We start from the raw sequence: 12503 nt of genomic DNA, 5'->3' as shown, positions 1-12503 counted from the left end.
GATGGGCCTCGGGCCTCCTCCACGCCCACCACCAGGGGGCGGGATTCCCCTTGCCTGAAGTTACCAGGTCCCGGAAAGGACACACTTCCAGTGTCTGTAGGATCTTCTTTGGATTGAAAGAGTTGTGTCAGACTGCCTTGTCCATGATACTGTGTTTCTAGAAGCTGAGAGGCTCCGGCTCACTTTTGAGATGTTTGCACAGCAGCTTGGTGGTAGCTTTTCATTTTCTAGCCCCTTGGCTTCCCACGCCAGGGTGTAACTAGAAGGTAATACGGTCAAAGCCCAGGTTTCTGTGGAAATGAAAGTGGCTGCTAGCTCTTATGCATTCCGCGATCACTGTGGAGCCAGGCACTCTGCTAAGTATACACACTACACCGTCCTCACAGCGACACTCAGAGACAGCTGCTCCTCATCCCCGCTGTCTGGGTGAGGAACTCGGGATTAACAGCACTAGACCGCGGTGGTGCTGGGGTTCGAACCCAGGTCTGTCTGTCTCCAGGACCAGAGCTCTTAATGACCATGAGTCACAAAAATGTCGGAGTCGCGTTTCTACAATCAGATGAAATAGTTTGTCGGGGAGACAGTCATTGTTCAGAAACACTTTATGAGGTCCTGAAGCGAGCTCAAACTCTTCACTGAACTACCAACGTATTCTCGTACCGTCAGAACAAGCAGGTGCCGCACGCCTTTAAGGAAAACCAAACCTCGGCTGGTTTCTCCACTTGGTTTTGAAGACCGAGTGAGGTCTTACGTGTCAAAATCTAAATCCCTAACTGCTTCACACACACACACTCTTTAAAAGTTGATTTATTCTCAACGTGCCAATGGGGAAGTTCAGTGTGTTACGAAGGTTCTGAGAAGTCCTCCAGGAAACGAACCTGTGCCGACACCCGAGTTCGGTCCTCGCTAACCTGATTTCTGCCACAGCGCCCCCCTCCCCCCTCCCTTGGCATCAGCCTCCCCCACGCCGCCCTTTAGGAAATGCTGCCTTGTAGGGAAGCGCTCACCTCCTGTCCTCTGTCCCGCCTCTGTGACCTCCGCACAGAGCCCCTTCGGCACCTGGATGAGCTGGGACTCGCCCTGCGGGGAGGAGCTGGTCTGAAACCCTCTCTCTGAGGTCTTCCCCGCCTTCCACAAACGGTGTCTCCTCTCTGCTCTCGTTGCACTGAGTCTTCCACTGCCCAGCTGACGCTTCACATTGTCCTCACATCTTCATCGTTCGCCTCTCACCCTCAATTGTTTCCTGAAAAGTAATGACCACGTTCTAGTTCTCTGTCTTACCATCTGAGATCTAACAGCACCTGGCACTTAGCAGGTGCCCACCACCTATTTGCTGAAGGAATGAGGGAGGATGAGGAAACGGAGGCTCAGAATGTTTGAGAGACGTAAGGTCACAGCTCTTTCAGAGCAGAGCGGGCATTCACACAGGAGGGGCCTCGGCTCAGGGACTGCGATCTTCCGCTACAACTGAATAGCGAATCCACAGCAGAAGTTCGGCTTCCCCCTCCCCGCCCCCGCCCCAGACCCCACGGCAGACAAGACTGATACAGCAAGCTCCACCAAGCCCAGCCCTCTGCTCTGGAACTTCAAGCATCAGGCCAGGAAACCACGAACCGCGTGGGCCCGTGAGATGACACGTACTTGCTCTCCTGGCCCTACTCCACTCTGCCCTCCTACTGATCCATTTCTGGGGGCCTGGCAGGCAGCGCAGCCGTGGAGAGTTCCCCCACTGCTCTGCCAAAGACAAGGAACCCGAGCGGGCTCTCAGTGGCTCGGCCGCCTGTTCCCCTCCGGGAAGACCCTAAGGTGGGGGAGCTAGAGGCTCCTTAGTTTTTCTCTATCTACCCCAGCCCTCCACTTATTCCTCAAAGCCTGAGTCGGAGAAGCCGCTGTTTCCCGCACCTGCGTGCTGCAGCAGATTGCGCCTGCCACCCACTCACACACCACGGCTCGCCCCAGTATTTTTCCTTTAGTTTTGGAGAGGCACAGTGGAAACACTACTAAGTGACAGGGAAAGGATACAAACACAGCACCCTGGAAACAACCGAGCTTACAGAGCAAAAACACGTCATCGGTAAGGTCTTGGCCGGGACTGGTTGGGCGGATGCAAAGCTTAGTGAGCATTTCACCTGTTCTCCGTCAGCCTGCTGTGGTTCTATCCAGAGATCATCACCCTGAAGCCTCCACTTCCACCCCACTTTTCTTTGGCTCTCGCTCCACAGCCCCTTGTCTCAGAATAGGCTGTTCCCCTTGTTCACGTGACCAAGAGGCAGGAAATCGCAGATCGATGGGCACTGAGACACCCACCCTCCTTCCCTCTTGCTCCACCTATAAAGAGCAAGGGTGGTTTTCCGTGCTCCTGTTGCCTTCAAAACCCATCAAAAGTTAGACCAAAATCATCTTTGGGCATGTAGCCAACCTCCAGATGGCTAACAAAGACAAAGTCGATGCCCTATGCTTTTCTGCTTCCAATAAGTAAGCATGACTATCTAGAATTATAAAAATAGCTACTGTTTATTGAACACTTACTGCATACCAGATACGATGCTAACTGTTTTCTGGGCATCATCTCATTTACTCTTCCTCCTGTTTCCAGTTTATAGATATAAACCTCAGTAGAGAAAATCGAGGCTTAGGGGAAATTGCCTGATGGCACGTAGACAGGAGTGCTGTGTGGATTCAAACAAGATCTGTCTGACTCTAAAGTCCATGACCTTGACTATATTCTGTAACAATTAGAACTGTCAGGATTGGAAGGGGCCGCTTTGACAGGTAACAAGGGAGCTCCTGGTTTGGGGAGGTGTTTAATCAGGGACTGGACAAAGGGTAATCTCAAAACCCACTCTGCCGATACAGCTCACTCTAATGTCCGTGATGGTTTTCTTTTTGCCAGTAGCTTCTTCTTAGTCATCATCCTCTTCACATCATCATTTCCAATGAACACATTGGAGGCCTCCTTCTGAGCCGTCTCACTTACGTTAGCTTGTTTACTCACTACAACCCTGAGTAGGTATTATTATGCCCATTTTACAGATGAGGAAACTGAAGAGCAAAGTGACGCGTCCACGGTTGCACAACAAATAACAGAGCTGGGGTCAAAACCCAAGCATCTGACTCTAAACCATTTCTCAACACTGCATCAACTATCTCTTAATATTTGACACACACTTTAAAAAATTCTCTTTATCACAGATTAAATACATACTTGTTTTAAAAGGTCCTACGACACAAATATGTAACAGAAGTGGAAAGTCCCCCATCGTCTCATGTCCCAGAGGTAATTACTGTTACCTTCACCAACTATATATTTACATGCATTTGTGGGTTATACTACACATAATGTCCACTAATATGAAGTTTTCTTGTTTTGACCCCTAACAATACATCTGCGATGCTTTTCCTTGATTCTTCAAAGTGCCGCTTCACACTTTTGAATGACCACCATACGTGATCATGAACGTGGACCTTACTACGTGGACTGTGCATGCACCGGTGTTCCTACTGGAGGACACTGGAGTTTTCTTAGGGTATTCCTTTTATAAACCAATCTGCATGGAAGGCTTGTGCGTGTGTACGTCTGTCCAGAAAACAGACTCCTGGAAGTGCTACTTCAGAGTCAGAGGACACATGCATGTTGACATCCCACTAACTTTTGCCGGAACCCACCAGAAGGACAGTGTCAACAGGCCATCCCCAGAGTCCCGGGGGGTGGCCTCCCACACCCGGACCGACCTGGATTCCTTCCTACTCCCTGCATTTCCCGTTACCACACAGAGGACAGGTGAAAAGTGCTAGTTCATGCTTCGAGTTTGAAAATCCTGGTTGAGATTGGATAACCTGTTTTGTGTTTGTGACCACTTGTGTTTCCTCTTCTTTGAACTGCCACCTCATTCTTTTGTGACAATGACATTGACTCACCTAATTCTCTAAAGACTCTTTCTGAGTCTCTTTCCCAGTTCCTCCTTCTGCATGACCCCTAGATAATACAAAAACAATACTTGTAATAATTAACAGTTTACATAAGCTTACTGTAAAGAGTTTACTGTAAACAGTTTACTGTTTTAGGGAAAACACTTAAAAAGAGTATTCTTTTTAGATGAAGAAAGGAAGTCATAGGAAGTCTCACTGTGAGTAGAAAAGCTCAAATTTGAGCCCTGTTTTGATTCCAAATCATGCCGTGTATTCTCTCCAAGCAAGTATGTATTCTCCAGAAGTCTCCCAAGCCTTCTTGTCTCACATATCTGTGTCCCATGGGGCTCTTATCCATTCCCTTACCTTCAGAATCCATCTTCTTGAGCTCCTGGTGCACACAGCCTCTGAGACGTTACCAAGCGGATGTACTGTGGGTACTTAATACACCCAAAAGAGAAATCAGTGCCTTCCTCAGATGCCCTAGAAATGTCTAAGATGACCTCCTCTTGCCAATACTATGTCACTTCATAGCACGGCCATCCACCTAGCCACCCGAGCTAGAAACTTCAAAACCACCTTCGACCCCCTGCCTCCATACCTCATCTAATTGGTCCCCAGGTCTTGCCACTAGAGACTCCAAATTGTGTCTCAATCCATCCTCCACGCATTCCTTCTAATATGGCTTTAGACAATGAAGATTCCCAACATCTCTCCCTGCAACCACTGCTCCTGCGTCCTAACCGGACTCCCTATTTCTAATACCTCCCCGGGTCCCACTGATCTTTCCCATTGCTGTCAGAGTTGTTCTAAAGCCAATAATTGATTATGTCACACCCTGCTCAAAACTCTTTGATAGTTGCCTTTGGCTACTGAATGAATAAACTCTAACTCCTTGGCATGGGACAGAAAACCTTCCGTAATTTGGCCCTGATCTCTTTCCAAACTCATGCCCAGCATGTTCCAGCTCATGCGTCTAAACTGCAGCCTCTCAAGGCCACTTGCTTTTCTTCGGAAACATCACGCATCTCCATGCCACCGTGCTTCTGTTCATGCCACTTGAAAGGCCCTCCTGCTCTGGCTTCCTTTCCGCCTGCTGACGGTCGACTTTTCCTGAAAGACCTAGCGCCCTGCCCCTCCCCCCCATGTGCACGTAGTCTCCGCCCACGTTTCCACGCTCACAATTCGTGACTTGTCGTCTTCGCTTATGTTCCCACTGAAGCGTCACTACAGACCAGCCTGTCCTCTGGTCACGAGTGTCTGTCCTCCTGAAGGACAGTACCTTCCACATACGAGTATCCTAGTGCTTAGAGTGCTTAGAGCTTGGGGTGTGAATGACTAAAACTGAAGTACATTTGTGATTTACATAAAAGTGAGGCTAAACAATTTCAAAGTTTACTTCCAATTCTGAGGTTTTCTGTGTTATTTCTTTTTTTTTTAAATATTTTATTTATTTATCTTTAGAGGGGAAGGGGAGGAGAGAGGAAGGAAACATCAATGTATGGTTGCTTCTTGTGCATCCCCTACAGGGAACTGGCCCCTGCCGGAAACTGGCCTGCAACCCAAGCATGTGCCCTGACTGGGAATCAAACCCGATAGTCTGGTTCGCAGGCCCGAGCTCAATCCACTGAGCTACACCAGCCAGGGCTTCTGTGCTATTTCTGTAGAATCAAATCTTATGCGAGGCCCTTATAACTATCATTTAACCTTAGAGTTAACTCCTATTGCAAGGGGCCAGTTATGCTTTCCCTTCTTCGCAGGGGCTTCAAGAGCCAGGAGCTCGAGTCCAGTGAGTACTCGTCACTGTTCCCGGAGGAGGTGGAGGAGAAAGCACAAGCCCCGTGGGAAAACCAGCCGAGCTCCAGGACATCTGGGATGGATTATCCCAGGGAGATGCTGAAGCAAAAAGGACAATTCTTGTACTGGGTTTTCTTTCTTTTTTTTTTCTTTGACATCTGGGCGTTGGCAGCTACTCCTAAGGCTTTGCTCAGCAGTTTTTGAGGAATGAGATATATAGGGCTTGTTTCAGACAGAAAAGCCTTTACTGACTCAAGTTCGGCCACAGCAGTCCTTCGAAAGACTTCTCGTCCCCTATGTGGATTTGTGCAGTCCATCTAGGTCTCATTGTCACTTACAGAGAGAAGAGTTAGTCTCCCAAAGAACCTCATACCACCCAGGGTCCGAATCAGGTTACTGCAGTGCCTCCTAATTTCTCCTCCTCCTGGGGCTCTTTTCAAATCCTGAGCAAGGAACAAGGAACAGAGAACGACTGGCAGGAAGGGCATCTCCGTCTGCGGGAGGACGCAGATTCTGAATGTTCCCATTTACTCGTTCATTTATGGATTGATACTTTCTCTTTTTAAATACAAAGTCAGTAGAACTTTATTGCAGTTTTGAGGAAGCATCTTGCATTTCTTCCCAGAAATTACATGCTTTGTTCTTTTAGTTTCATTATTATTACCTTCTAAGCACAAAATATACTGGTGTGCGTTCAGAGATTCAAGGTCTGAATCTAATTCTCAAACATACAACGTATGGTGACCCTGCCCATCGGTGATCCCTGCCTCAGATATTCCATCTCGTCGCCCTGAAAACAAAAGGTGGCATGTACTACAGAAGAAGAGGACAGGAGGATGCTTTGCTAATGCTTACTGAGCACACGCCCTGCCAGGCACTGCCCTGGGCATGTTATGTAGATTATTTGATTTAAAACTCATGACCCTCTATACAGTATACTGTTTTCTGCCTGATGGTTATGGAGAAACCAAGGCTGCAGAGGTTAAGGGACTTACCTGCAGTCACCAACTCAGCAGTTTGCAGAGGCAGGTTCAGGTGACGGGGCTGACTCCAGTACAGTCCTCTCCTTACCCATTATTCCTGATGCAAAGTAATCATAGTTGGGGCGATCCACAGAAGCTTCTTGCTGAACACCGACCTGTGTTCCCTGCATCCCAGAAAGGTAGTTTTTGTTAGGCCAATGTTCACTGAGCATCTAAGATGATCTCAGTGCTGTGCTCCGGTGATCTCCGTACATCTCAGAAACCCCACTTCCGGGGAAGGCGCTGTTATCCTACTAACAAATAGCCAGAGGCTCGGAGAGATGAAGGAAATCTGCCCAGGTCAGAGAGCTGAGGGCCCCGGCCTGGTTTTAAGTCCAGGTAGTCTGCCCTCAGAGTGTGGGCTACACTGCCTACAGAGAGCACATCCGGTAGTGAGAGACCTAGGTTCAAGCCCCAGGTCTGCCTCTTACAAGGTAGGTCAACCTGACATACCATTCCTCAGTTGCCCCATATGTAGAATGAGTTGCCCCGTAATTAAAATGAGGCTGCTGTACTCTCAATATGTATTCTCTCATTCACCAAAGTCAGAATCCCGAATAGTGAAAGAATGTGCATTTTTAAAATAAAATAGATCTTGGTTTAAATCTTACTACACATACCAGGTAGGTAATTTCAAAGAAGACACTCAGACTTTGAGTCTCAGTTTTATCACCTGAATGTGGGAGATAAAAATACCCACCAACTAGGGTAATTTAAGGATCCAATACATTGGGTTAGCCAAAACATCCATTTAGTACTTTCTGTAAAATAAAAGATACATTTTTTATTTCCCCCAATAACTTTATTGATGTGGATATTTTGAGTCAGTTATTTCCCACTATTGGCTTCTAGTGGGTAGAGGCCAGGGGTGCTGCTAAACATCTTCCAACGCATAAGGCAGCCCCACAAAGCATTATTTGGCGAAACCGTCAACAGTAGAGAGAAACATCACGAACCACTTTTGACATGTTCTATCAGTCACAGCACCTTCTCCATGCACCACACAAATCTTACTTTGCATTTCACTTGCGTTTCTACCTTCCTTGAAATAATAAAGCATAATACATTGAAAATGTTGTGTATTTTCTCCCATCTTCGGTATTAAAATGGCTGCACAAAAATTCATCAATGTTGATAAGTTTTTTAATTCATGCTGATATGACAGCTGTCACAATACAATCTAACAAAATTGTTTTACATGAACTTAAAAGACAACTAATCACCACTAGAGCCATCGTATGGAAAAAAAACAATAAGCTTTTTGGCCAACTTATTTGGCTAAAATAACCATACACTTATTTATTTGGCCAAAATAACCATATACTTATTTATGTCCTAAACTTATTTGCAACTGTATATACAAATGTCTAACACCATGCCAGGGAATTGGAGGGAATTCTACACCGTAGTTATTATTATTTTTATGGTTACCAATGAAGAAATACACGTCCATGTACACTAGCAGGCAGGGAGCAAAGCTGCCTCTCCCAAGAAGAGCATCATGGAGAGACGCTGGAGCACGTCCTAGTCTGGATAGAACAGGAGACTGTGCTATGCTGGGCCTGCTTTAGGGGGGTGGGGACAGGGGGTGCTGCTCGTGTCTCTGTGCCCATCCTGTCCCCACCCTCAGCCTGGTGAGAAGGGTCCAGCTGCGAGCCACAGCTAGTGAACTGCACTCAGGGTCCTAGCTCTCACCCCACCGTGATGCCATCTTTGTTGGACGGCTCCAGGGGAAAAGCGCGTGGCCTTCAGAGTCACACTGTCTTGGGCTCAAACCTCCAAGACTAAGTGAATTGAGGCAAGTTTCTTTGCAGAACATCAGACTCCCTTCTGTTGAATGAGAGCCACTGTACTCGGTGTTTGTGAGGAGTAAATGCTGAATGAATAGGACATAGCTCAGTGCAGGGACCTAGTATACACTCAACCAATTTTAATTCCTTTCTTTCTCAGAAGAGGATAGTTCGAAGTCAGCATCAGTCTGAGATGAACAAGCAGCAGTGATTGGCCAAACATAAAGGGGGGCCAGTATGCACAGAACACTCTCTCTGGTTTAAATTCTAAACCTTGATAAAAATGAAATCTGAACAGACTCTTTATTACTAATTTTGGAGACAACTATACCGTCTCCCCCTAAACTTGCCTTATGTTAAGGATCGGTTATACCACACAGCATTGAAAGGTGTGTTATAAATACTAAATATTATTACCGCAGACCCTGTAACAGGGCCCTGAGAGGCTACTGGACATCTCTTAGTTACTTCCAGTGTAAGATTTGGCCAAACCCACAGTACAGGTGAGCGTTTTGCCTCCTTAGCAAGAATGACAGAGGTGAATCGCAGTAACTGGGTGAACCTGGGAGAGGTCATGGCAGGGTCAGAACTCACCTCTGCCCCAGGGGGAGCACATTTCTTATGTCCCTGGGCTTGTATGGTGCTCACTTCCACGTCCAAGAAACTGGGTGGCCAGACACTGCAGGCGAGTTGAGAACTGGTAACAGGTTAAAGAGAGAGCAAGCACCTCAATGACAAACACAACTCAGGAGCACACAGGTGGCACTGAGATGTAACAAATGTGTGTCTCAAACAGCTGCACTGCATTGCCTGCTGGTTGCTCACCTCGGGAGGCCAGGAGCCTAACTGAAGGCTCCTGCTGCTTGAACGGCGCCTGCCGCCGCCACGCGTGGCTGTGGACAACCCGAGCAGGAGGGCCACGGCCTCGGCCTCGGTTTGCACTTTGATGCACCTGTCTGTGCAGTTTTACCTGCTCTGCCATTCACTTTTTCACATTCACATGTATGTGAGTACAAACGAGACGTCTGAGTCCTAAAAGTACAAGTTATTTTTCCTCAATACTCTTTTCTTTTAAATTAATTTTTTATTTATAAAATCTTGTCTTTTTAAAAACTACAGAATTCCATCTAGTTAATATACCAAATTTTCCTTTCCTTATTAATGAACATTTGGGTTGTTTTTGATTTTTCGCAGTTAAAAACAGCATCACAGTGAACAACTTTATAATGTTTCCTTTCCAATTTTACTCTAAATTTCATATCAGTTTACACTATCACCCCCCTCACAGCTATGAATGAGCAGACCTGTCTACCCGTAATCCAGTAGGTCTAAATATTCTCAGATTTTTAAAATTTTTACATAGGATGGGTGATAACTTGATCTCAGTACTCTTAATGGGGTGTGTGTGTATATATGTGTGTGTGTATATATATATACACATATATATGGTTTTAAGATATGTGATACCCTGTCAAATTGCCCTTCAGAGAGTTTGTATCAAATCCATCTCATTAACCTTAAATATTACCATTTTTTGCAATTTTGACAATTGGGTAGAAGAAAATTGGTACATTTGTTTTACACTTCTTGATTATTGCTATGACTAAAACTTTTCCCATATGAATATTAGTCAGTTGTACCCTTCATGCAATGCTTGATCGTTTTTCTTTTTTCTTTCTCTTTTCCTTCCTTTCCCTTTCTTTCTCTCTTTCTTTGCCTATTTTTTTGTTGTGAAATAAATGCGAATGTTAGCTCCTCGCATTTAGGACAGTGATTCTTTTTGAGTTAATGTTTGTGTATGGTACAAGACTGTTTTTTGTGGATACAATTGCCCCGAAGTCATTTTTCCTCACATGGAGCTGCTTTGGTACTTTTATCAAAAATTAATTAGTGGCCACATTCGCACATGTCCATTTCTAGACTCTGTCGTATTCCATGGACTGGGACCTCTGCCTAACCCCTCACCGATACCGAGCTCTCTTTATTACTGCTGCTTTTGGTAAATTTTAAAATCAAGTAGCATGATTCCTCCAACTTTATTATCTTTCAAAATTGTTTTAGCTCTTCTAGTTTCTTTGCTTTTCCACATAAATTTTCATCAGCTTGTCTACATTTACAAACACTCCTGCTGGGATTTCGTAAATGTTTTAATTCCATAGATCGATCTCGGAAGAGTTGACAGCTTTACTGTATTGAGTCTTCCAGTTCGTGAACACAGTGTGTCTGTATGTATTTCCATCTTCTTGATGCCTTTGATAGGGGTTTTGTAGTTTTCAGCACACGGACCCTGTATACATTTTTTTTAGGTTTACACCTAAGTGTTTCATTTGGGAGGAGAGAACTACTGTAAGTGGTATTTTTTTGAACTTCGGTTCCCAGTTATGACTGATTTTTGTGTGTTGACCTTGTACCCTGAGGTCTCGTCACACTTGAACTCACTCACCAGCTCTAGGAGTCTTGTAGATTCCCAGGAATTTCTGACAGATGGTCGTATGTCTGCCAATGGGGTCATTTTTATTTCTTCTGCCCGGGGGTGTCCAACCCTTGGGCATGCAGCCTAGTATGGTTATGAATGCAGCCCAACACAAAATCATAAATTTACTTAAAACCTTTTTTTGCTCATTAGTTTTCATTAGTGTTTGCATATTTAATGTGTGGCCCAAGACAGCTGTTCTTCTTCCAGTGTGGCCCAGAGACAAGGGTTGGCCACCCCTGTTGGCCGTACATCTTCTTGCCCACTGCACTGGCTAAGACTTCCAGTGCTGTGTTCACTAAGAGCAGTGGGAACAAACATCCTTGCCTTGTTCCTGAGCTTAAGAGGAACACAGTCCTGCACCATCAGGCATGAGGTCAGCTGTAGGGGTTTTGCTCATGCTCTTTATCAGATTGAGGAAGTTCCCTTAATTCATGAATGGATGCATGCTTTTTCCTTTTTCTGCCACTGATAAAATTATGTGCTTTTCCTCTTTAGATTGTTAATATGATAGAGCACATTGATTCAAATTTGGATACTGAACCAGCCTAACATCTCAAGGGAAAAAAACCTCACTTGATCCTGGTGTGTTATTCTTCTTTTATGTAATATATTGCCACCTATTTTGTTGAGGGCTTTTTACGTCAGTGCGCATGAAGGATATTGGTCCATAGTTGTTTTTGTTTTTGTTTTTTTCTTGTCATGTCTTTCTTCCCCCAGTTCTGGTACCAGGGTAATGCTGGCCTCATAAGGGCAATATTCCCTCTTCTTCGGTTTTCTGGAAAAGATGATGTAAGACAGGTGCTAATCCTTCTCTAAATGTCGGGCAGAACTACTCAGTGATACCACGTGGACTTGGAGATTGCTTCCATAGAAGGTTAACTGCAAATTCTTTCTTTCTCTAATTTTTTAAAATAATTAAGGGACTATTCAGGTTATCTGTTCATCTTGATTGAGTTGTTTGGTTTTATTTATGGTCTTTTGTGACAGGCACAAGTTTTAGATCTTTTTATAATTAACTCTCTCAAGTCCTTTTTTCTGGTATACCTTTGTGTGCTCAGAGAGTTCTTTCCTCTAATTTTTATTTCTTTTTCTTTTAAAAAATATTTTATTTATTTGTTTTTAGAAAGAGGGGAAGGGAAGGAGAGAGGGAGAGAAACATCAGTGTGTGGTTGCCTCTCGTGTGCCCCCTACTGCAGACCTGGCCCGCATGCAACCCAGGCATGTGCTCTGACTGGGAATTGAACTGGTGACCCTTTGGTTCACAGGCCGGCACTCATTCCACTGAGCCACAACAGCCAGGGCCTAATTTTTAAATTTAATACTTTTTAATTCAAGTACTATATTTTCTTCTGGCAAATTTATATTTTTCAGTTTTGATGTTAAAAATGTTACTCTGTCTGGAATTTAGTGAATGATGTGAGGAGAAGATTCAGCTCTCCTATAAAGTTAAAACCTAGTTTGTGAGAAAAGAACAGTGGCCTTAGAATCTCCCAACTCTACAAGCATAAA

Source organism: Sturnira hondurensis, unplaced genomic scaffold (genome assembly GCF_014824575.4).
Source record: "Sturnira hondurensis isolate 20B ecotype Veracruz unplaced genomic scaffold, ASM1482457v3 Scaffold0014384, whole genome shotgun sequence".
NCBI lineage: Eukaryota > Metazoa > Chordata > Mammalia > Chiroptera > Phyllostomidae > Sturnira > Sturnira hondurensis.
This window is presented reverse-complemented; position numbering follows the sequence as displayed.